Below are 22,278 nucleotides of genomic sequence, written 5' to 3' on the forward strand. Positions count from 1 at the left end.
TTTCGTCTGGACCAGCGTTCGAGCTGCTTAGTCGACGAACTGACCACACACTCTAACGTCACTTTTCCTGCTACTGTAATGTGGGGCAAGCGCAAGTACACTTTATACGCTTTCTCTCTCCATGAACTGGATTGACTTTTCTCACTCTATCTCCCCTTCGCTTTGGCCCATCGACACAGACATGTACGTGACGTTCTACAGAGCTTAACCCTTTCTTTCTACAGACGGCTTGCCACTTCGTGTTTCTCTATTGCATTCCTTTCCTTCCACGCGCGTAGTCCTCGTCAACGGCTGAATGAACACGTGTACACCCAAGACTTTCATTTCTCAACAAAAAATAAACGACATGTTTATTTTATTCCAGCATTTGAGTTCTTTGTTTCTTTCATTCAATTCGTTTCATTATTTTTTCTTGTAGCGAGTTAGGGTATTTTATATCCTGGTCCGCAACACCATCTAGTTTTATTTTCAACAATATATCAACACATAGTTAAAATTTAAATTGAATACGAACCTGTATTCCCTTTTCGGGTATTTAGCAGAGAAGCCAACAAACAACTATACGAAAAAAAATAAATACAAGAAATAAATGTTATCGTAACCAATAAAAGTTAATTTTATATCAATACCTGGCTCATTTGTTTTGGTTTTCAAGTAGTTTTTATTGCTCTTTATATTTAATTTCAAATTCAGTTTTTCCGAGCGGATTTGAGAAAAAAAAAAAAAAATGGTGGCATCTTTTTCGGAAGAAGCAAGCATTGTTTAGAATTTCAAGGTTTACAAGTGCCTTGAAAATTTTTTGTATCTTTTTTAACGAGAGTATGCAGAGTAGTATAAACACCCCAATCTCCCCATGCTAAGAACGGTTTTCGGAATAAACACCCCCTACCTCACCATGTTAAGAATGGCTTAAGGAATAAACAACCCAACCTCGAAAGCAATTCTTAACATGTGGAGGTTAGGGTGTTTATAGTATTATTCTTGATTACATTGTACAATGGGGAAAGAGGTGGCTGGTTACTTTTAATGCATCTAAAACCAAGCTTCTATCTTTACATCATCAACGTTCTGATCCCTATCTGGCATCAATTAAAATGAATGGCTCTCGTCTTGGGGAGGCCTCAAGTTTTGACAGGCTTCTGGGCTTGACCATTACCCCTGATCTTCAATGGAATACGTACATCAAATCTGTTGCCAAGGCCGCTGGAAAAATGGTCGGATCCTTCTATCGATCCAGTAGATATCTCACTGCTGATGCAATTCTCTATCTATATAAGACCCAGATACGTCCAAGGATGGAGTACTGTTGCCACATATGGGCAGGAGCTGCTAGAAAAGACTTGTCCTGCCTTGATAGGGTTCAAAATAGACTTCATGGCCTGGTGGGAGATGTCCTTTTTTCTTCGCTGCAACCTCTGTCTCACAGAAGAGATGTTGCGAGTTTGTCTCTGCTTTATCGTTATTTTCATCGAAAGTGTTCAACTGAGCTTCAATCTATGGTCCCTCTCGCCAAATTTTCACAAGAAACACTAGACTAGCTGAAAACATTATCAACAATTTTCCCCATTCTTTATCTGTACCTAAACCTAAACATAGATTCCATGATCAAAGCTCCTTTCTTAAAACTGCACGCCTGTGGAATTGTCTTCCGTTTTCCTGCTTTCCAGCTTTCTATAATATGGTTGTCTTCAAGTCCAACGTGAACAAGTTTCTGATGAGCCGTTCCACTTAAGTTAACAAATTTACCGAACTTCCATTACTATCGATTACTATATTGTCCTTTTGACTACTCTACACTCTTTAACCCTTATCCTTGAGTGGCCTATCGGCCTTGATAAGTGGTGACGTCTATGTAATAAAAAAAAAAAAAAAAGTACGCTGGGTACTCTCGTAAAAAAATACCAAAAAAAAATTCAAAACGAGGCTTGTTTCTTCCAAAGAAGAAGATGCCGCCATTTTTTTTTATTTTTTTTTCAAATCCGCTTGGAAAAACTGAATTTTTTAGATTAAATAAAGAGCAATAAAAACTACTTGAAAACCAAAACACATGAGCCAGGTATTGATATAAACTTAAATCCAAACACTTTAATCCATAAACTACGAACATCTCGTAAAACATTGAACGATATAATCTTTTTCTCGCGTGTTGACACAGAGCACGCATAAAAAAATACTATAAAAAATCATTTATCTTTCTTGCATCAATAAAAACTTTATCACCTACACCTACAGTTCGTTTTAGTGAGGTTGAGTCACCTACATCAACCATCAAACTGGTGAACAGACGTCAGTAATCGGCAGAACACGTATAAAACATTTAATGGCTGAATTTCCTCTCGTTTGTCTACAAAAGCAACACGAAGCCTCTGCACATCTACAAAATTCATTCTTTTGTTTTTTGTTTTTTTTTTTTTTTTTACTGAAAACCATAACTTTAGCAAAGGTATTGGGTTTGTATTACTGTACACATAGATTCGAAAAAGTTGTCAAAAAACAAATATATAACAAATAAATGTTATCAAAGGCAAGATAAGTTACTTTTCTACCAAACTGGATATATTTTTCGTGTTTTTATTCAGCTCGAAAACCATACAGTGTTTACCGATGTATTGGAACATTCAAGATGGAGTCTGATTCTCTCTTTAACACGGTAAGTTTGGGAAAAGATGTTATAAATAAAAAACCGGATAAAATACTGTTAAAAACTCGCTCAATACATGTTACTGTGACATAGGTTGACATATATTCGGCGGGGTTTTAATAGTATTTTGTATAGTTTTTTATTTATAACACCTTTTTCCAAACTTACGGTGTTAAAGAGGGTGTGAGACGCCATCTTGAATTTTCGAATACATCGGTAAACACTGTATGTTTTTCGAGCTGAATAAATATGTTACATTGAATAAAAACACGAAAAATATATCTAGTTTGGCAGAAAAGTAACTTATCTTGCCTTTGATAACATTTATTTGTTAGATATTTGTTTTTTGACAACTTTTTCGAATCTATGTGTACAGTAATACAAACCCAAGGTATTTTGGTATTATTATACAAACACCGTGACAGCGTTAGGGTTAGGGTTAGGATTAGGGTTAGGGTTAGGGTTAGGGTTAGGGTTTAGGGTTAGGGTTAGGGTTAGGTTTAGGGTTAGGGTTGGGGTTAGGGTTAGTGTTAGGGTTAGGGTTAATTCGCTGTCACGGTGTTTGTATAGTTTTACCGGTATTTTTTGTTTAAACAAAATAATACATTTTCACTAGGCACCGTCAAAACCACCACAGAAATAACCCCCTTCTCCCGATATAACTTTATTATGAGTTAATATTATCAATATAAATTTTGGACCATTTAAAAGAAAGGCAAAATAAACTAGTAATAATTAAAAAAAAAATTTCATCGTACGAAAATAATGAAATTGCGAGACGAAAATCGTGTTTACATAATTGACGCTTTAAAATAACGTTCTCATGTTGTAAGCATTCCGAACGTGAAAATATACCCGTGTTTAATAAATCTAGCAAAAAATCAACTAGTGATCAGATTTTCATAAAATTTTCGATATTATCCTTCTTAGAATGAAATTACATATAAAATGCAGTTTCCATAAAATATATGAGGGGAAATATTTTTTTAGTGCGTGTCCCCCCCCCCATATTTATTTTTTTCGAAATTTGAGCAAAATATATTTTAATATATCGAAATTTCTATTTATTATGAAACATAAGAGCTCAAATAAATAAAAATATATTTATTTTTAAAAAGTTTAAATCCATGTATTAAACAAAAACTTACTTTGAAGTTGCAATTAAACAATTGATATTATTGTGTTTATTATTTTTTTAAATAGCGTATTTTCTCATCAATATATGCTGTTATCAGTTGAATTGCTAAGAAAAAGAAACTTCCTAAAAATTAATTAGTTTTTAAAAGATTAAAACGATTAAAGTTCCATTATTTCAAAATGTTCCATTACGACATAGATTTTTAATTAATGGTGTTTAATTTTTTTTTTTTTTTAATATTAAATTATAATATAAACATGATTCTTGCCAGCTATTTTATCGCCAGATTAAAACCGATTGAAAAATATTACTGCCCAAAATAAACTTTTTGTAGATCACTACGATATCTAATTTATCTTTTTTTACCAAATAAAGTATGGAAGCCGGTAATTAACCAAATGAACAGTCGTACATATTTTGTAAAACCGTATTTCATATTTAATATAAAAATGTTTATAATATCATTAATCATTAAACTTTGTAAATCTTAAAACCTAACAAAATTATAACAAAGATTTAATTATTAATTGCAGTTTGTAAGAGATAAACAAAGGTTTTTAAAAATCATTAAGTCGCTTCTGCCGTTCAATACTTCGTAAAGTTGACACAAGTCTGACGTCACGGGATTATGTGCTCCGTTCTTCACAATCGTTTGGAAGTGCCTAATTTCCACTAAGATTTAAATAACAATAATGTGTTCGTCATATTCTGTGATCATTATTTGATAAATACTTGAAAATTTCATTAAAATTGGTTAATTTCCTGATTTTTGGTGAATTTTATAGGTTAAGGGAGTGGTCAAAATGTTTGTACATTTAGAGCATCGGCTATCCATTTTGCACGTACCTAGGTGCTACTCTAGCGTGATTCTGAACCACATTTTTTATTCCTACTTCAATATGGGTGATTAAAACCAAAAAAAAAAGTGAGAAAAAAACAAACAAACAAAACAAATAATGTATTGTTCACCTTCCAAGTTGATTCAACCATTTTCACCTATAAAACATTAACCTTTAAAACGTGAAGAAACATAGCTAAACACTTGCAATATTGATGGCATAAAGCAAGTTTTTTTAATTAATATTTTTTACTAAATTAGTGCTTTAATTTTGTGTAGCATCCACTATATACGGCCGGAACAAATCTTCGACAGAGACATTCAAATAGCAATCACCATTTTTGAAGAACGCGTAAAGACACAACGTCGTAATTTGCCCATCGACACATAAAAGGACTACATTACGCTTTGCAAGCAGTGATACAAATAGTCCGGAACGTTCTAGAACTCTCCTATATAAGCTTTTGTGAACGTAAATCAAACCAGTCCAGTCCAGTCCAGGATGCAGTTCTACGAATAAGAACATCGCTGCTCGACTCCGTCTCGTGGGACGTAAAATCACCAACATGTCTTTGCGCGCAACATACACCTAATTTCTCAGCATGGAAAGTACCATATCAAACGAGAATTAATTCTTTTCAACAAGTTATTTTGAACTGCTGTTCCGTATTTCCAAAAATATGATTTGTTGTGATTTTGTGAATGGCAAAAACACTCGGTTTTGGGTCTAATTCAGCTATTTTTTGTGCAAACAAGATGTTTATTTTTGTTTTTTTTATTTAATTCATATCTTAGGATTTTACTTTACAAATTATCTTTGAAATAGACCCAGAAAACTAATATTTATCTCTAAAAGGATTTTTACAATGAATGTATTTAACTTCAACATTTAGTTGAATTGGTTGGTTCGCCGTGAAAACATTTTTCATAACTTTTTTTATTTTCACATGTACAAATATTTTTTGGGTTTGTATTACTGTACACATAGATTCGAAAAAGTTGTCAAAAAACAAATATATAACAAATAAATGTTAACAAAGGCAAGATAAGTTACTTTTCTACCAAACTGGATATATTTTTCGTGTTTTTTATTCAATGTAACATGTTTATTCAGCTCGAAAAACATACAGTGTTTACCGATGTATTGGAACATTCAAGATGGCGTCTGACTCCCTCTTTAACACGGTAAGTTTGGGAAAAGATGTTATAAATAAAAAAACGGATAAAATACTGTTAAAAACTCGCTCAATATATGTTACCGTGACATAGGTTGACATATATTCGGTGGGTTTTTAATAGTATTTTGTATAGTTTTTTTTTATTTATAACACTTTTTTCCAAACTTACGGTGTTAAAGAGGGTGTGAGACGCCATCTTGAATTTTCGAATACATCGGTAAACACTGTATGTTTTTCGAGCTGAATAAATATGTTACATTGAATAAAAACACAAAAAATATATCCAGTTTGGTAGAAAAGTAACTTATCTTGCCTTTGATAACATTTATTTGTTATATATTTGTTTTTTGACAACTTTTTCGAATCTATGTGTACAGTAATACAAACCCTATTTTTTTCCTTTGGGAAATTAAGTTTAGTCTTTCAAATACAATCAAAAAGTATTCGAAAACCTACAAAAAAAAATTATGATAAATCCGCTTTCAAAACTAGGTCTCCCTATTCTTATTCGTTTATTTTTGCCCATACCTAGAAATGACATATAAAATGCAGCCATGCACACACATCATACACATGCAATCGCTTAAGCAATTAATGATTTCCTTTTCCCGCCAAGAAAATAACCACGTGTTTACCCTTTCGACATGAAAATCTGTAATTATGAACCTTTTGCCTTTTTTACGAGACACTCATCAACACAAACTGTCTAATGAACACTTGTTGCAAACCCTTAACGTTGAAATAATTTTAATTACTTTTTCTTAAACATGTTAATAAATGTTATGTTATACCAGTGCAGAGCGATTTCGAGTTCTTTTTTGGATGTCGTTATTTTTCCGAAGTTGTTCACGTCTTTTAATTTATGTGGATCTGGCTCAGTAGGACCCTTCTGTAAATTGGAGATCCTGTCAAATTTATCTTTAACGGTCCCAATGATACTCTACCATTTTCGACTTACCCTGCACCTGCAACCATGATCTCTAATATCAACAAATTCCGACTACGAATTAACCAACACCGACTCACAAGCTAGAGTTCTATATCTTGTAACTCTGCCATGAGTCCTATATTGCAATATTAACAGAACAGAATAGTGTCAAGAAGTATGTTTGTTTATCCTCCTTTGGTAAGAATTACTTTAGACCCGAAAAATATAGTAGGAATAACACTAGTAGAACTTTGAGGGTACGAATCACGTTATAGTACCTATTTACTATGCCTCCCCACGGGACAGAGTTAGACACCAGGGTCGTTTTTTAACGTGGAGAAAAGGTACAAAAATAAAAATTGTCTCAGTCGTGAAGGATTTCTCCTCTACCGAAAGAGAACAAGAAATAGAAGTGCAGCAGCAATGCAGCATCTGAAGAACAGATGGTATTTATTTGCTCCCCCACCGAGCAAATTAGGCACAAGGCCAATTTTTAATGTGAGGAGTGAAGGGAGGGGGAAGGGAAAAAGGGGACCAGCTCCCGAGAGGTGGGAAATGGGAGCTGGTTAAAGGTCAGGCATGTGGGGTTGACCCCACATCTGGTCTTTGCTAGTCATAGCTTGCAGTATCTGCCGGAACAGATACTACACTTTGATCTTGTCCCGAAGGCAAGTACCCAAAAAAGTCTATTGCTATCGGCTAAAACAAAAACGTCAGCCAAACGGCGAAAAGGGAGATAAGTATTCCCTATATTCGCAATCTTTAAGGTGTTTGCATGTAAGGAAATGCAATTTCCCCCAATTATCCGTTAAAAATGACTTTTAACTGTAAATAATTTTCTACTCGATGGATTTTCTTAATTTTTCGATATATTAATATTTTCAACATGACAATTAAGTATTGTTGTTAAAAAAAAAAATCGACCTGTCGACTCTATCTTAACAAGCACCTTTTATTCTTTGAATAATCATATTCGGGTTTGTATTACTGTACACATAGATTCGAAAAAGTTGTCAAAAAAACAAATATATAACAAATAAATGTTATCAAAGGCAAGATAAATTGGTAATCTCCAAAAATACCGTTAGGGCTTACAACATGGCCGCCAGAAGAGTCACGTGGGCGGATCACGTGACTCTTCTGGCGGCCATGTTGTAAGCCCTAACGGTATCTTTGGAGATTACCGATAAATTACTTTTCTACCAAACTGGATATAATTTTCGTGTTTTTATTCAATTTAACATGTTTATTCAGCTCGAAAAGCATACAGTGTTTACCGATGTATTGGGAAATTCAAAATGGCGCCCGACTCTCTCTTTAACACGGTAAGTTCGGGAAAAAGTGTTATAAATAATAAACTAGACAAAATACTGTTAGAAATTCGCTCAATATATGTTACTGTGACATAACTTGACACGACGGTGGATCTGTTTAGTTCGTATCTTTATGAATTTACATGGAGAGAACGAGTGGCACAAAATAAATTCGGCGAAATCCTTTGCTGCATTGCGTGCATTTTATGATTAAACTTTTGTTTTTTATTACTTATGAAAAATAAAGTTTAACAACTTTTAAATAATTTTTATTTTAAATGAATTTTATTTTAAACAATTTTTATTTTAAATGAATTTTATTTTAAATGAATTTTATTTTAAACAATTTTTATTTTAAACAATTTTTATTTTACATGAATTTTATTTTAAATAATTTTTATTTTAAATGAATTTTATTTTAAACAATTTTTATTTTAAACAATTTTTATTTTACATGAATTTTATTTTAAACAATTTTTATTTTAAACAATTTTTATTTTACATGAATTTTATTTTAAATAATTTTTATTTTAAACAATTTTTATTTTAAACAATTTTTATTTTAAATGAATTTTATTTTAAACAATTTTTATTTTAAACAATTTTTATTTTAAATGAATTTTATTTTAAACAATTTTTATTTTAAACAATTTTTATTTTAAATGAATTTTATTTTAAACAATTTTTATTTTAAACAATTTTTATTTTAAATGAATTTTATTTTAAACAATTTTTATTTTAAACAATTTTTATTTTAAATGAATTTTATTTTAAATAATTTTTATTTTAAACAATTTTTATTTTAAACAATTTTTATTTTCTTCTATGCTTTAGAATGACAAATAATTTAAACAATTTTTAAATAATTTATTTTTAAGTAAAATTTTGTTTTTGGTATGCTATCACGCTAAAAAGTACGCCATGCGCCAAATTTCATTCCGTCATAAAAACAACTTTCTACAGAAAAAAAAACTTATTTTTACATTTTTATCTCATGAATAAACATAAAATTATATATTAAAAACCGCGTTTATTATTTTAAAAATCCAACAACGGAGTCAATGTTTTTGATTGTAAAACAAAATTAATCTTTTTGATAAATTTCTGTGTGGCGTACCATTGAATTATTTTTTTCTGAAGAATAAAATTGAATAAAGTTTATTTTTACAAGAATGTTTAGACATTTACCTAGCAAAGAAGCATAAAAATATACATGAAAAAACGCGTTTATTATTTTTAAAAAATCAAAATTATGCCCCGAGTATGAAGTTGTTTTTTTTTTCTTAACCGAAACTTACTTTGGTTTGATAAAATTGTATTTGGCGTACCACTAAATTATTTTTTCCTGTCGTTTCCTGAATTTATGAATTTATTTTTATGTTAGATGGTTTCGTTAGCCCTTTCTGTGAATTTGCACAATCATGTAACTTACTATTGCAGGTCCCGAAAAGCATCTCTAAAAATTTTTTAAAAATAATAAACATACTTTTTTTTTCATATATATTTTTATGCTTATTCGCTAGCTAAACGTCTAAAATTTTTGTAAAAATAAACTTTATTCAGTTTTATTCTTGAGGAAATCGCCCCATTAGCCTCCTCCCGCTTTTCACCAAAATATTTGAGACCTTAATTAATCAGCTGCTAAACTCCTGACCGACAAACAATATGGATTTAGGCAAGCCCGTTCCACAGCAGATATCTTAACTGTAATCTCTGAACGTATATACCGTTCACTGGACAAAACAGGGGAGGGTAGAGCGGTAGCCCTTGATATATCTAAGGGTATGGCATGATGGTCTTCTAAGGAAAATTAGATCATATGGTATCACTGGAAGAAAACATAATGTAATTAAATCCTTCTTAAGTAAAAGAAAAATCCAAGTTGTCCTCGACGGTCATGCATCTAAACAATGATATAAATGCAGGAGTACCCCAGGGGTCTATCCTTGGACCTTTATTATTGCTGATATTCATAAATGACCTCCCTGATAAAACTGTTTCGGAAATGGGTATATTTGCTGATGACACCATTCTCTATAACAGGCACAAGGGAAAAACAAATGAATAGGAAATGGCAGAAACACTAGAGGATGACCTCCAATCTATAGTGGAATGGGAACAAAAATGGATGGTCATGTTCAATGCTGCCAAGACTAAGCTTGTTTCCTTCAATAATTACAAGAAACCTTCTCTACTACCAATAGCAATGGCCAAGAACACATTACCTGAAAGTACTTCCTTAAAACTCCTAGGCCTAACATTTACAGGGAACATGAACTGGAATAGATACATCGAGAGCATTGCCAAGGCTGCTGCAAAGAAGGTGAGCTCTTTCTATCATGTAAGAAAACTACTTACGCCTGAAAGTATCCTGTACCTCTACAAGGCCACCATTCGTCCATGTATGGAGTATTGCTGTCACATTTGGGCTGGTGCATCTGCTGCTTGTCTCTCACTCCTGGATAGGGTTCAAAAGAGAGTCGCCAACCTGATAGGTCCTGAACTGTCATCTAGGCTTCAGCCTCTGTCCCATCGACAAAATGTTGCATCCCTCTGCCTGTTCTACAAATACTTTAATGGTGAATGCTCTGACGAACTACAAACACTTGTACCTCCTCGACGTGACTACCCCTGCCAAACCCGACAAGCAACTAAGTCCCACCCCTTTACAGTAGAGATCCCTAGGTGTAAGAAAGCCTTTTACTCCAATAATTTCTTCCCCAGAACTGCAAAACTTTGGAACTTCCTTCCGGGATTCTGCTTTCCCAACTGTACTGACATGCAGAAGTTCAAGTGTACTGTGAACAAACATCTTGCTACTCATCTCCCTTCATAATGACCCTGGAACTTATGTCCCCGATAGTAGCCCCCTACTTCAAAGTGGCACTGTGCCTTGTTTGGGGTGAAAATTGATTAAAAAAAAAAAATAAAAAATAATGATCACAGAACATAATGAACCCATTATTTTTATTTTAATCTTAGTGGAAATGTATCATTTTGTTTAAACAAAAAATACCGGCAGACGTACACGAGTAAGGTCCCCACAGTGAAGTACGCATCGATTCTGATGTTGTACGCAGCGCATTCCAGGGAGCATTCATTAATTTGAAAAGAAAGGAAAGAATTTTGGCATGTGTGGCCTTGTTTTTCTTTATTTTGGCTTGAATTTTGTTGCCTAATAATTCGGTAAATTTTTATTTACTTTCCACCTTAACAATCACCTTTACAATAAAGACACTATTGGTTTTCGGGTATGCTGAAAACGAATATCGCATTTAAATTTTCTGCAAGTTCTCTGAAAAAAGAATTTACTTAATTTCCTCAAGTAGCTTTTTTTTTTTTTTTTTCTTTTTTTTTTACAGCGAAAAAAAAAATATAACAATTTTTTAAAACATCTTTAATAGATGGGGAAGGGGTGTCGACGCTTTAAACTGAATTATCTCCCCATGCGGTGTTCCAAAAAATTCAAAATGGTTACCTTCAACGCGCTGTCATAAAAACGTGTTTTTCTGCTATAAAAAAAACTACTCAATCAAATTATGGGAAATTTTTTTCAGAGATCTTCAGTCCAAAACGGATACGTACAATATAACCTTTCTTTCGATATTTTCATTTCTTAATGTTTTGTACAAGTGCCGATTTTTTTTTCATTAAAAATACATCTAGCACATTTTTTAGTGCATCATTTTTCGTAATTTTTCAAATTTATATTAATTTCCACACAACACATAAGTGTGTAATAATGTTTTCACCTGAAATGCGTTGGTTGAAAATATCAGCAATTGATGTTTGTTAAGATAGCATCGATAGATCAAATTATTTTTAAATGTTGTTTTAACCAAAAACAATATTACGTACTTAATTTTCATGTCGAAAATAGCAATATATCCAAAAATTATGAAAATTCATCAAGGAGAAAGTTAGATACCTCCAACATGTGCCACAGATTTATGTTCCTATATGTAAGATGATGTAACTGTAATTTAATTTAATATTATCATCCTAACTTTTGTACCATTTAAAAGAAGAAGCGTACAATAAACTGCTAAGATTAAAAAAAAAATTACATCATACGAAAATAATGAAAATTCGAGACTAAAATCGTGTTTACATTATCGACGCTTTAAAACAACGTTCCTATGTAGTGATCATTTTGAAGCCGTAAACATACCGATGTTTAAAAAAAATCTAGCAAAAACTCAACTAACGGTCAGATTTTCATAAAATTTCCGATATTCATTCATTTTTAATTTAACTTGCATATTAGGTTTCGTTAAATATATTAGTGGAAATATTTTTTTAGGTGTTCTACCCCTCTCCTATATTTCATGTTACGAAAACTAAACAAAATAAATGTAGGTCCATAAGAATTGCTACATTTTATAAAGCTGAAGTGTTTAAATAAAGCTCAACTTAGCTCATATGCACAGATCGTCATATAATGATTAGATCACTCTGACTGATGTTATGGATATTTAATAAGAATAAATGTTTAATTTCAACTGTCTCTCTCACGGTTGACGGTAGCCGGATGGTTCGGGTCCTTGCTAATGAAGCCAGACATGACTTCTGTTGCCGGAGTTCGAGTCTCTCGACTGGTGTTAATCATGACACCCTGCACTGATGATTCCCGAAAGAATGAAACACTAGTGTCTATAGGTATTTAATAATTATTATAGTGAAAAATATATACTAGCAGTTCCGCCCGGCTTTGCTTAGGCCCTATGTACTGTTCATAAATTTATGTGCATATGTATACATTAAAAAGTGTGAATATGTACGGTAATGCCTTTCTATATAATAGGCTTCCTTAACTACAATAGAGAAAAGTTGGTAGAGACCGCAGACGTCAATTTTTTTTAACTTTGACCCCAATTTTGATCCATTTAACATTTATTGTTTTGGGCTCAAATTAAATTAAAATGTTTGATCCATGTCCAAGTAACCTACATCTAAAATTTCAAGTGTTTAGACCAAAAATTGGCAAAGGAGTTTGGTAGAGTCTGAAAAGGTCAACTCTGTCAATATTGACCTCTTGCCAGACAAATTTTCGCCCAAAAACTGATTAAAAAGCTTGCTGCATGTCTGAATACCTTTTATGTAAAATTTCAAATGTTTAGAGCCAAAATTGGCTTCATAGTTTGCAACGATAATATATTTTGAATTTTGACCCCTTGGAAGCCAAATTTTCAGCAAAAAAAAAAAAAAACGATTAAAAAGCTTGGCCTATGTCTGAATACACTTCAAACGTAATAGATGTATGGAAACTAAAGCCGTTTTCAGGACTGCCAGCAACCATTGTAAGAAAGTAATAAGGAACGCAAGAGAGTTGTATGCTCAATCTGTTAAGTCCAAAGTAGCTGAGCAGCGGCTTGGTTCCCACCAGTTTTGGCAAATAGCAAACAGAATCCTGAACAGAAGCGTGTGCTCCATCCCAACTATTATCAATGGACCTGAGGTAATCTCGTCAGCATCAGACAAAGCCAAACTCTTTGTCAAGAACTTTGCAGCTAATTCTACCCTTTGCGACCAAGACCGCCAACCCCCAATATTTCCTCCTGTATCAGAAAACACGCTATGTGATATACGTATATCTGTACGTGATGTTGCCAAGCTAATCAAAAACCTTGATTCCAGTAAAGCAACTGGCCCTGATGGTATTCCAATTATAGTACTCAAAAAACTTCAACCTGAACTAGCGCCCATACTTACAAAACTGTTTAAACGTTGTCTTAAGGAGAATAGTTTCCCATCTCCCTGGAAAATCTCATCAGTATGCCCTGTATTTAAGAATTCAGGTGATCGCTCATCCTCCTCTCAGTACAGGCCAATAAGTCTCCTGTGCGTCATGAGTAAGTTGCTAGAATCTGTGTTAAATACAGAAGTAATCAAACATCTCAACAAAAATAACCTTCTTAGTGACACTCAATATGGTTTCCGTTCTGCTAGATCTACAGCAGATGTCCTTACAGTTATATCGCATAGGATTAGCAAATCTCTCGACGGTGGCAATCTTTCTAGGGCAATTGCTCTTGACATATCTAAAGCCTTTGATAGGGTATGGCATAAAGGTTTACTTCATAAGATCGCTAGCTATGGTATAGCTGGAAAAGTCTTCTCAATTATTAAATCATTTCTTTCTGATAGGTTCATAAGAGTAGTAGTTGAGGGGCAAAAATCAGAAGCTCACAGTATTAATGCCGGTGTCCCTCAGGGATCCATCCTGGGCCCAACTCTTTTCCTGATCTACATTAATGATCTTCCAAATCATATCCTTACATCATTTGTAGACATTTATGCTGACGACACTACCATTTATGGTACCACATCTAAGACAGTAAACGAGCAAGTACTCTCCAATTCTCTCTCCTCTGATCTTGAGCATGTAGTACAATGGGGAAAGGAGTGGCTGGTTACTTTTAATGCATCTAAAACCAAGCTTCTCTCTTTACATCATCAACATTTTAATCCACATTTGTCATCAATTGAAATGAATGGCTCTCGTCTTCAGGAGGCCTCAAGTTTTGACAAGCTTCTGGGCTTGACCATTACTCCTGATCTTAAATGGAACACGTATATCAAATCTGTTGCCAAGGCCGCTGGAAAAATGGTGGGATCTTTCTATCGATCCAGTAGATATCTCACTGCTGATGCTATTCTCTATCTATATGAGCCAGGTACGTCCAAGGATGGAATACTGTTGCCACATCTGGGCAGGAGCTGCTAGAAAGGACTTGTCCTGCCTTGATAGAGTTCAAAATAGACTTCGTAGCCTCGTAGGAGATGTCCTTTTCTCCTCCTTACAACCTCTATCTCACAGAAGAGATGTTGCGAGTTTGTCTCTGATGTATCGTTATTTTCATGGAAAGTGTTCAACTGAGCTTCAATCTATGGTCCCCCCTCGCCAAACTTTCACAAGAAACACTCGTCTAGCTGTAAACACTATCAATAATTTCCCCCACTCTTTATCTGTGCCTAAACCTAAACATAGATTCCATGAACAAAGCTTCTTTCTTAGAACTGCACGCCTGTGGAATTGTCTTCCGTTTTCCTGCTTTCCGGCTGACTACAATATGGTTGTGTTCAAGTCTAAGGTAAATAAGTTCTTGATGAGCCGTTCCATATAAGTTATTAAATTTACCAAATTTTCATTACTAATGATTACTATATTGACCAACTTCTACTGTGCACTCTTTAACCCTTATCCTTGAGTGGCCTCTGGGCCTTGATAATGTGGTGATGCCTTTGTAAAAAAAAAAAAAAAAAAAAAAAAAGTTAAAATTTCAAATGTTTACACCAAAAGTTGGCTGATTAATTTTGTAGAGACCGCAGAGGTCAATTTTTTAAAAACTTTGACCCCAATTATGACCCCTAAACATGTATTGTTTTGGGCTTCAATCAAATTATGAAGTTAGATCCATGTCCATAGAACCTATATCTAAAATGTCAAGTGTTTATATCCAAAATTGGTATAGTTCTCAAAGATCAAATCGTTGAACTTTGACCCCTTATCAGCCAAATTTCTAGCTGAAAACCGATTAAAAAGATTTCCCCAAATCTCAATACCCCTTATGTCAAATTTCGAGTCTGTAAACCGAAAATTGACAGAGTTATTTGTTAGGGAAGTGTACACACACACACACACATTTTCATTTTTATAGCTATACTAGCATGGGTGCTCGGCGTTGCCCGGGTGTTTGGAGGTGTATGCTGAGCACAAAAAACAAAAAAAAAGGTCAATTTTTTAAACTTTGACCCCTATTATGACCCCTTAACATTTATTGTTTTGGGCTCAAAGTAAGTTATTAAGTTAGATCTATGTCCAAGGAACCTATATCTAAAATTTCAAATGTTTAGACCCAAAATTGTCAGAGGAGTTTGGTAGAGTTCTCAATGGTTAAATCGTTGAACTTTGACCCCTTAACAGCCAAATTTCTGGCCGAAAACCGATCACATAAATTTTCCCAAATCTCAGTACCCTGTATATCAAATTTCGAGTCTGTAGACTAAAAATTGAGAGAGTTATTGCGTAGGGAAATGTACACACACAGAGACAGACACGTTCACTTTTATAGATAAAGTAGCAGGGGTGCCTGGCGTTGCCCGGGTATTTGGAGGTGTATGTTGAGCAAAAAAAAAAAAAAAAAAAAAGCGGTCAATTTTTTTTAATTTGACCCCTATTATGACCCCTTAAAATTTATTGTTTTGGGCTCAAATCAAGTTATTAAGTTAGACCTATGTCCAAGGAACCTATATCTAAAATTTCAAGTATTTAAACCCAAAATTGTCGGAGGAGTTTGGTAGAGTTCTCAAAGGTCAAATCATTGAACTTTGACCCCTTAATCGCCAAATTTCTGGCCGAAAATCGATCACATCGATTTTCCCAAATCTCAGTACACTGTGTATCAAATTTCGAGTTGACAGAGTTATTGCGTAGGGAAATGTACACACACAGACAGACACACAGATACACAGACAGATACACAGACACGTTCACTTTTATTGATATATAGATAGATAGATAGACTAATAGATTAAACAAAAACATATACGTATACATAAATATATATGGAAACAATTTTTTGCTTACTGTAAAGATTTTACGCAAATATTATGCAAGTATAAGTCATGTAGAATATCTGCATGAATATAATTACACATAATAGTTAACTCTAGATGATCATCCCATAAGGAAACCGAAAAATCTAATAGGGAATTAATTAAAATGAATTTTTAAAAGAATATGCAAATTAGCGAGATATTTTGCTAGTGAATGAATTTCCACAACCACGATATAAGAAAATTGTGTTTTCTTTTTAAATAAATAGAAAAGAGGGTTTTTAATATGAATATCAATTCACACAAAAGAAAAACGAATTTATAGGAGTATAGATAGATATAGATGGATAGACTAGCAGTTCCGCCCGGCTTTGCTCGGGCCCTATGTACTGTTCATAAATTTATGTGCATATGTATATATTAAAAAGTGTGAATATGTACGGTAATGCCTTTCTATATAATAGGCTTCCTAAACAATCATAGAGAAAAGTTGGTAGAGACTGCAGACGTAAAATTTTTTTAAACTTTGACTCCTTAACATTTATTGTTTCGGGCTCAAATTAAATTAAAATGATCCAAGTAACCTACATCTAAAATTTCAAGTGTTTAGACCAAAAATTGGCGGAGAAGTTTGGTAGAGTCTGAAAAGGTCAACTCTGACCTCTTGACAGACAAATTTTCGCCCAAAAACTGATTAAAAAGCTTGCTGCATGTCTGAATACCCTTTATGTAAAATTTCAAATGTTTAGACTTCAAAATTAAGACCGCAAAGATAAAATCTTTTGAACTTTGACCCCTTGGAAGCCAAATTTTCAGCAAAAAAACAAAACAAAAACGATTAAAGAGTTCGCCCTATGTCTGAATACACTTTATGTAAAATTTCAAGTGTTTAGACCAAAAATTGACCGAGTAATTTTGTAGAGACCGCAGAGGTTAATTTTTTAAAAACTTTGACCCCAATTATGACCCCTTAACATTTATTGCTTTGGGCTTAAATTCACATTATAAAGTAAAATTCATGTCCAAAGAACCTATATCTAAAATTTCAAGTGTTTAGACCTAAAATTGGCGGAGGAGTTTGAGAGAGTTCTCAAAGGTCAAAGGTTTGATAGGGTATGGCATAAAGGTTTATTTCACAAGATCTCCAGCTATGGTATAGCTTGAAATGTCTTCTCAATTATTAAATCATTTCTCTCTCATAGGTTCATAAGAGTAGTAGTTGATGGGCAAAAATCAGAAGCTCACAGTATTAATGCTGGAGTTCCTCAGGGATCCATCCTGGGCTCAACTCTCTTCCTGATCTACATTAATGATCTTCCAAATCACATCCTTATATCATTCATAGATATTTATGCTGATGACACTACCATCAATGGTAGCACATCTAAGACCGTAAACGACCAAGTTCTCTCCGATTCTCTCTCCTGTGATCTTGAGCACGTGGTACAATGGGGAATAGAGTGGCTGATTACTTTTAATGCATCTAAAACCAAGCTTCTATCTTTACATCATCAACATTCTGATCCCCATCTGGCATCAATTGAAATGAATGGCTCTCGTCTTTTGACAAGCTTCTGGGCTTGACCTTTACTCCTGATCTTAAATGCAACACGTACATCAAATCTGTTGCCAAAGCCGCTGGAAAAATGGTGGGATACTTCTATCGATCCAGTAGATATCTCACTGCTGATGCAATTCTCTATCTATATAAGAGCCAGATACGTCCAAGGATGGAGTACTGTTGCCACATCTGGGCAGGAGCTGCTAGAAAGGACTTGTCCTACCTTGATAGAGTTCAAAATAGACTTTCTAGCCTCGTAGGCGATGTCCTTTTTCTTCCCTGCAACCTCTATCTCACAGAAGAGATGTTGCAAGTTTGTCTCTGCTTTATCGTTATTTTCATGGCAAGTGCTCGACTGAGCTTCAATTTATGGTCCCTCTCACCAAACTTTCACAAGGAACACTCGTCTAGCTGAAAACACTATCAATAATTTCCCTCACTCTTTATCTGTGCCTAAACCTAAACATAGATTCCATGAACAAAGCTTCTTTCTAAGAACTGCATGCCTTCCGTTTTCCCGCTTTCCAGCTAATTACAATATGGTTATCTTCAAGTCCAACGTAAACAAGTTCTTGATGAGCCGTTCCACTTAAGTTAACAAATTTACCAAACTTCTATTACTTTGTCGTCTGAAGGGTCGAGCTTCAAAACGATACTGATCTTGTGAAAATCCATCGCCTCTGTCGAAAGTTTTAGGCAAATATGCAAACATCCATAGATACATTTATATATTGGTAGCCCAAATTTTCGGCCCAAACCGATTAAAAAGCTTGCCCTATCTCTGAATACCCTTTATGTAAAATTTCAAATGTTTAGACCAGAAATTGTTTGAGTAATTTGGTAGAGGCCGCAGAGGTCAAATTTTAAAAAACTTTGACCCCTATTATGATCCCTTACATTTATTGTTTTCGGCTCAAATCAAGTTATTAAGTAAGATCCATGTTCAAGGAACCTATATCTAAAATTTCAATTGTTTATATCCAAAATTATCGGAGGAGTTTGGTAGAGTTCTCAAAGGTTAAATCGTTGAACTTTGACTTATTAACAGCCAAATTTCTGGCCGAAAACGGATTACAAAGATTTTCCCAAATCTCCATACCCTGTATATCAAATTTCGAGTCTGTAGACTGAAAATTGACATTGTGTCGAGAAATGTACACAAACAGACAGACAGACAGGCAGACAGACACTTTCACTTTTATAGATATAGATTATAATTAGTTAAATAACAACAACAGAATTCTAAAAAAAAAATCCATTTTTAAAAGATTTAAATAGAATAAAATTCCAATATTCCGCGATATGAAGTTTATTTAGATTTTCGATTAAGGTTTTCCAATTTTGTTAAAATATGCTCATTTATATTTAAAAAAAAAAAAAAAAAAAGAAAAAAAAAGAAAAGGCTATTGGCAATTATAAAGTAACAATTTTAACTACAACTTAAAATTATTTTAATTGTTTAAGAATGTTTGGTAAATGTGTAGTTTAACGGCGTAAATTATTTGACAGACAAAAAAATTATATAACTATTTATTTTTATAAAAAAATACATCATTAGATCCTAAGACTGCAATGAAATCAGAAAAAAATTATTTTTTATTTTTTCATTAGACTAACTGAACTGTACGACATTCGAGGCTGCCGTTTAAAATTTGGCCTTTCTTTGACGAATTGGCCTTTTTAAGGCCAAATTTAGCCTTTTTTTATACGCGCTTTCATGGAACCGTTTTTGGCGACCATGTTGTTTATTTATTTATTTTTTGCAATGAAATAAGTAAATTTACGCTGCTAAACTACACATTTACCGGTTCAACTTGACTTTAGTGCCTATTTTCAAAAAATATGTACGGATACCTCTAATTAATAAAATTAACATAAACAATAGCCACAAAAAAAAAAAAAAAAAAAAACGGAAAAAGTATGCACAAACACAAAATGACGTGACTGATAGTGCGTAAAATCTTGGTGATTTTACACGAAAATTTGGCATCCCTATAGAAAGTTATTTATAGTTAAAAGTAATTTATCCATAAAATTAGGTAAAATTGCATTTTTCTTAGATTTATAAAAGTAGACAGTGAAGAGTTTACAAACAGGGGACATAACTTGAAACGCAAAATTTAGATTACACGGACACTTGTAGCCTATAGTGATCGATTTTTTTTTTTTTTTTTACTAAAAACATATTGTTCTACTCGATGAATTTTCGTAATTTTGGGAGATATTACTATTTTCGACATGACAATTAAGTACGTAATATTGTTTTCGCTTAAAACGATATTATTATTTTTTTTTTTAATCGATCTGTTGACTCTAAATGTTTGTTAAGTTCAACTTAACAAACATTTAACAATTCTACACAGGCACTAATTCTACTGAACGAAAAGAAAGTTTGTTAAATTTTTACGACCCCGCCCGGCGCCCCTTCCCCCCCCCCCCCGGCGCCCGCCCGGCGTATTATAAACACCCCCAACCACCTCATATTAAGAACGGCTTTCGGAATAATCACCTCTCCACCCATCCCCCACCGCCATGTTAAGAACGGCTTTCGAGGTTGGGGGGGGGGGTATTCCGAAAGCCGTTCTTAACATGGGGAGGTTGGGATGTTTATAATACGCTGGCTGGGGCAGATCGTAAAAACTTACCGAAAGTTTTTACCTTGACTTAAGCAATTCCTTTTTTCTTTTTTTCTTTTTGCTTGTCTTAACAGCAGACATTAAACATTAAAAAATGTCTTTATACTCCTTCTCTTCTTGGCCATTCATCTTCAAGTGCAGCCCGCAGCCGAAAGACGAGAGACGTGAGCGTATTATATTTACCTTAAAAGAGACGCAGCAGCAGCCTCTACGCGGCTGCGTCAATTAGCCCAGTTAGAGGCAGGGAACACAAAAATAGTAAACGAACACAACTCTACAGTGAGGCAGTCATCCAAATAATTGAAGTTCTTTACAAATAAGTGTATTAAAGCCAGAGGTGAGGGTGTAGGTTAGGATGGGAGTGGCTTATTAAAAGTAAGAAGGAAAAAATGGCTAAAAACGTATTAATAACAATGATATTATTTTGCCACTTCGAGTTGGCACGTGTTTGGAATTCTACCCGCCCCCACAACCCTAAACCACACCTTTGCATGGAAGAGAAAAAAAAAGAGGGGTACATAAAACGGAAAGAAACCTCATTTGGTAATGTCATAATAATCAGGGAACCAGTTTTAGTTTTCTGCAGGGATCTTTGAGGTTTATTGAAGAATTCGTACTTGAAGAATGTGTGTTGTTAGAGTTGTTCTTCGCGTCTAGAAGAGGTCCTTTTTGATGGTCTGTCATGAAATCAGGTTGACAAAATACTATTTAAAACTTTTCGTTGGTCTGTCGCGGCGCGCGCTTATGTTTGAAATAAGATTTTGTGAACCCATTTGTTGATCTGTCACACTTTTGAAATAGTATTTTGTCGATTAGTTCGTTTGCTCTGTCACACAATAGTTTATAATAGCATTTTGTCGTTTGCCGCATTGGTTTGTCACGCTTACGTTTGAAATAGCATTTTGTCAACTCAGTCGTTGGTCTGTCACGCTTAACTTTGAAATGGCATTTTTTCAACTCATTCGTTGGTCTGTCACGCTAAAGTTTGAAATAGCATTTTTTCAACTCAGTCGTTGGTCTGTCACGCTTAAGTTTGAAATAGCATTTTTTCAACTCAGTCGTTGGTCTGTCACGCTAAAGTTTGAAATAGCATTTTTCAACTCAGTCGTTGGTCTGTCATGCTTCAGTTCGTCAATCCATTTTTATTGGTTCGTCCAACTTAAAATTCAAATACCAGTTTTGTTACTAAACGCAAAAAGACTGAATGGATGCATTTTTCTCCACTTACCCTTGATCCATACTTTATAAATATGGATGTTTTGCAAAGAGACATCAATTCTTATCTACATTTCATTTGAAAAGCATATAAGAATTTTTCAGGTTTCTTTATTGTTATTTTATACAAGGAATCTTTTCATTTCATAATACAGTAAAACTCCTTTAATTTGAATTTCCTCTAAAGTTGGGCTTCCTCTCATTTGGGCTTCTTCTAAAGCTGGACTATTTTATTATTACTACAAGCAGTGGAAGATGTTTTTAAACCAAA

The 22,278-nt window shown here is 33.8% G+C and overlaps 1 protein-coding gene across 3 annotated transcripts in view; it reads right to left on the minus strand.

Annotated features, from left to right (window-relative positions):
* LOC145266335 (uncharacterized) overlaps positions 1 to 21,024 on the minus strand; it is a 43,331-nt gene extending 22,307 nt beyond the window's left edge. The window contains exons 1-2 of one of the 3 annotated variants that reach the window (XM_080121925.1): positions 20,815 to 21,024; positions 515 to 558 (exon numbers count right to left, since the gene is read on the minus strand). The gene's annotated coding sequence lies outside the window, so the exon portion shown is untranslated. Of the gene's footprint in view, positions 1 to 514; positions 559 to 20,801 lie in introns of all 3 variants that reach the window. The other 2 variants (XM_080121924.1, XM_080121923.1) reach the window with 2 other exon arrangements.
* Between the last annotated feature and the right edge of the window lie 1,254 nt (positions 21,025 to 22,278).

Source organism: Euprymna scolopes, chromosome 41, assembly GCF_053919585.1.
Source record: "Euprymna scolopes isolate OS-2025 chromosome 41, ASM5391958v1, whole genome shotgun sequence".
Taxonomy (NCBI): Eukaryota; Metazoa; Mollusca; class Cephalopoda; order Sepiida; family Sepiolidae; genus Euprymna; species Euprymna scolopes.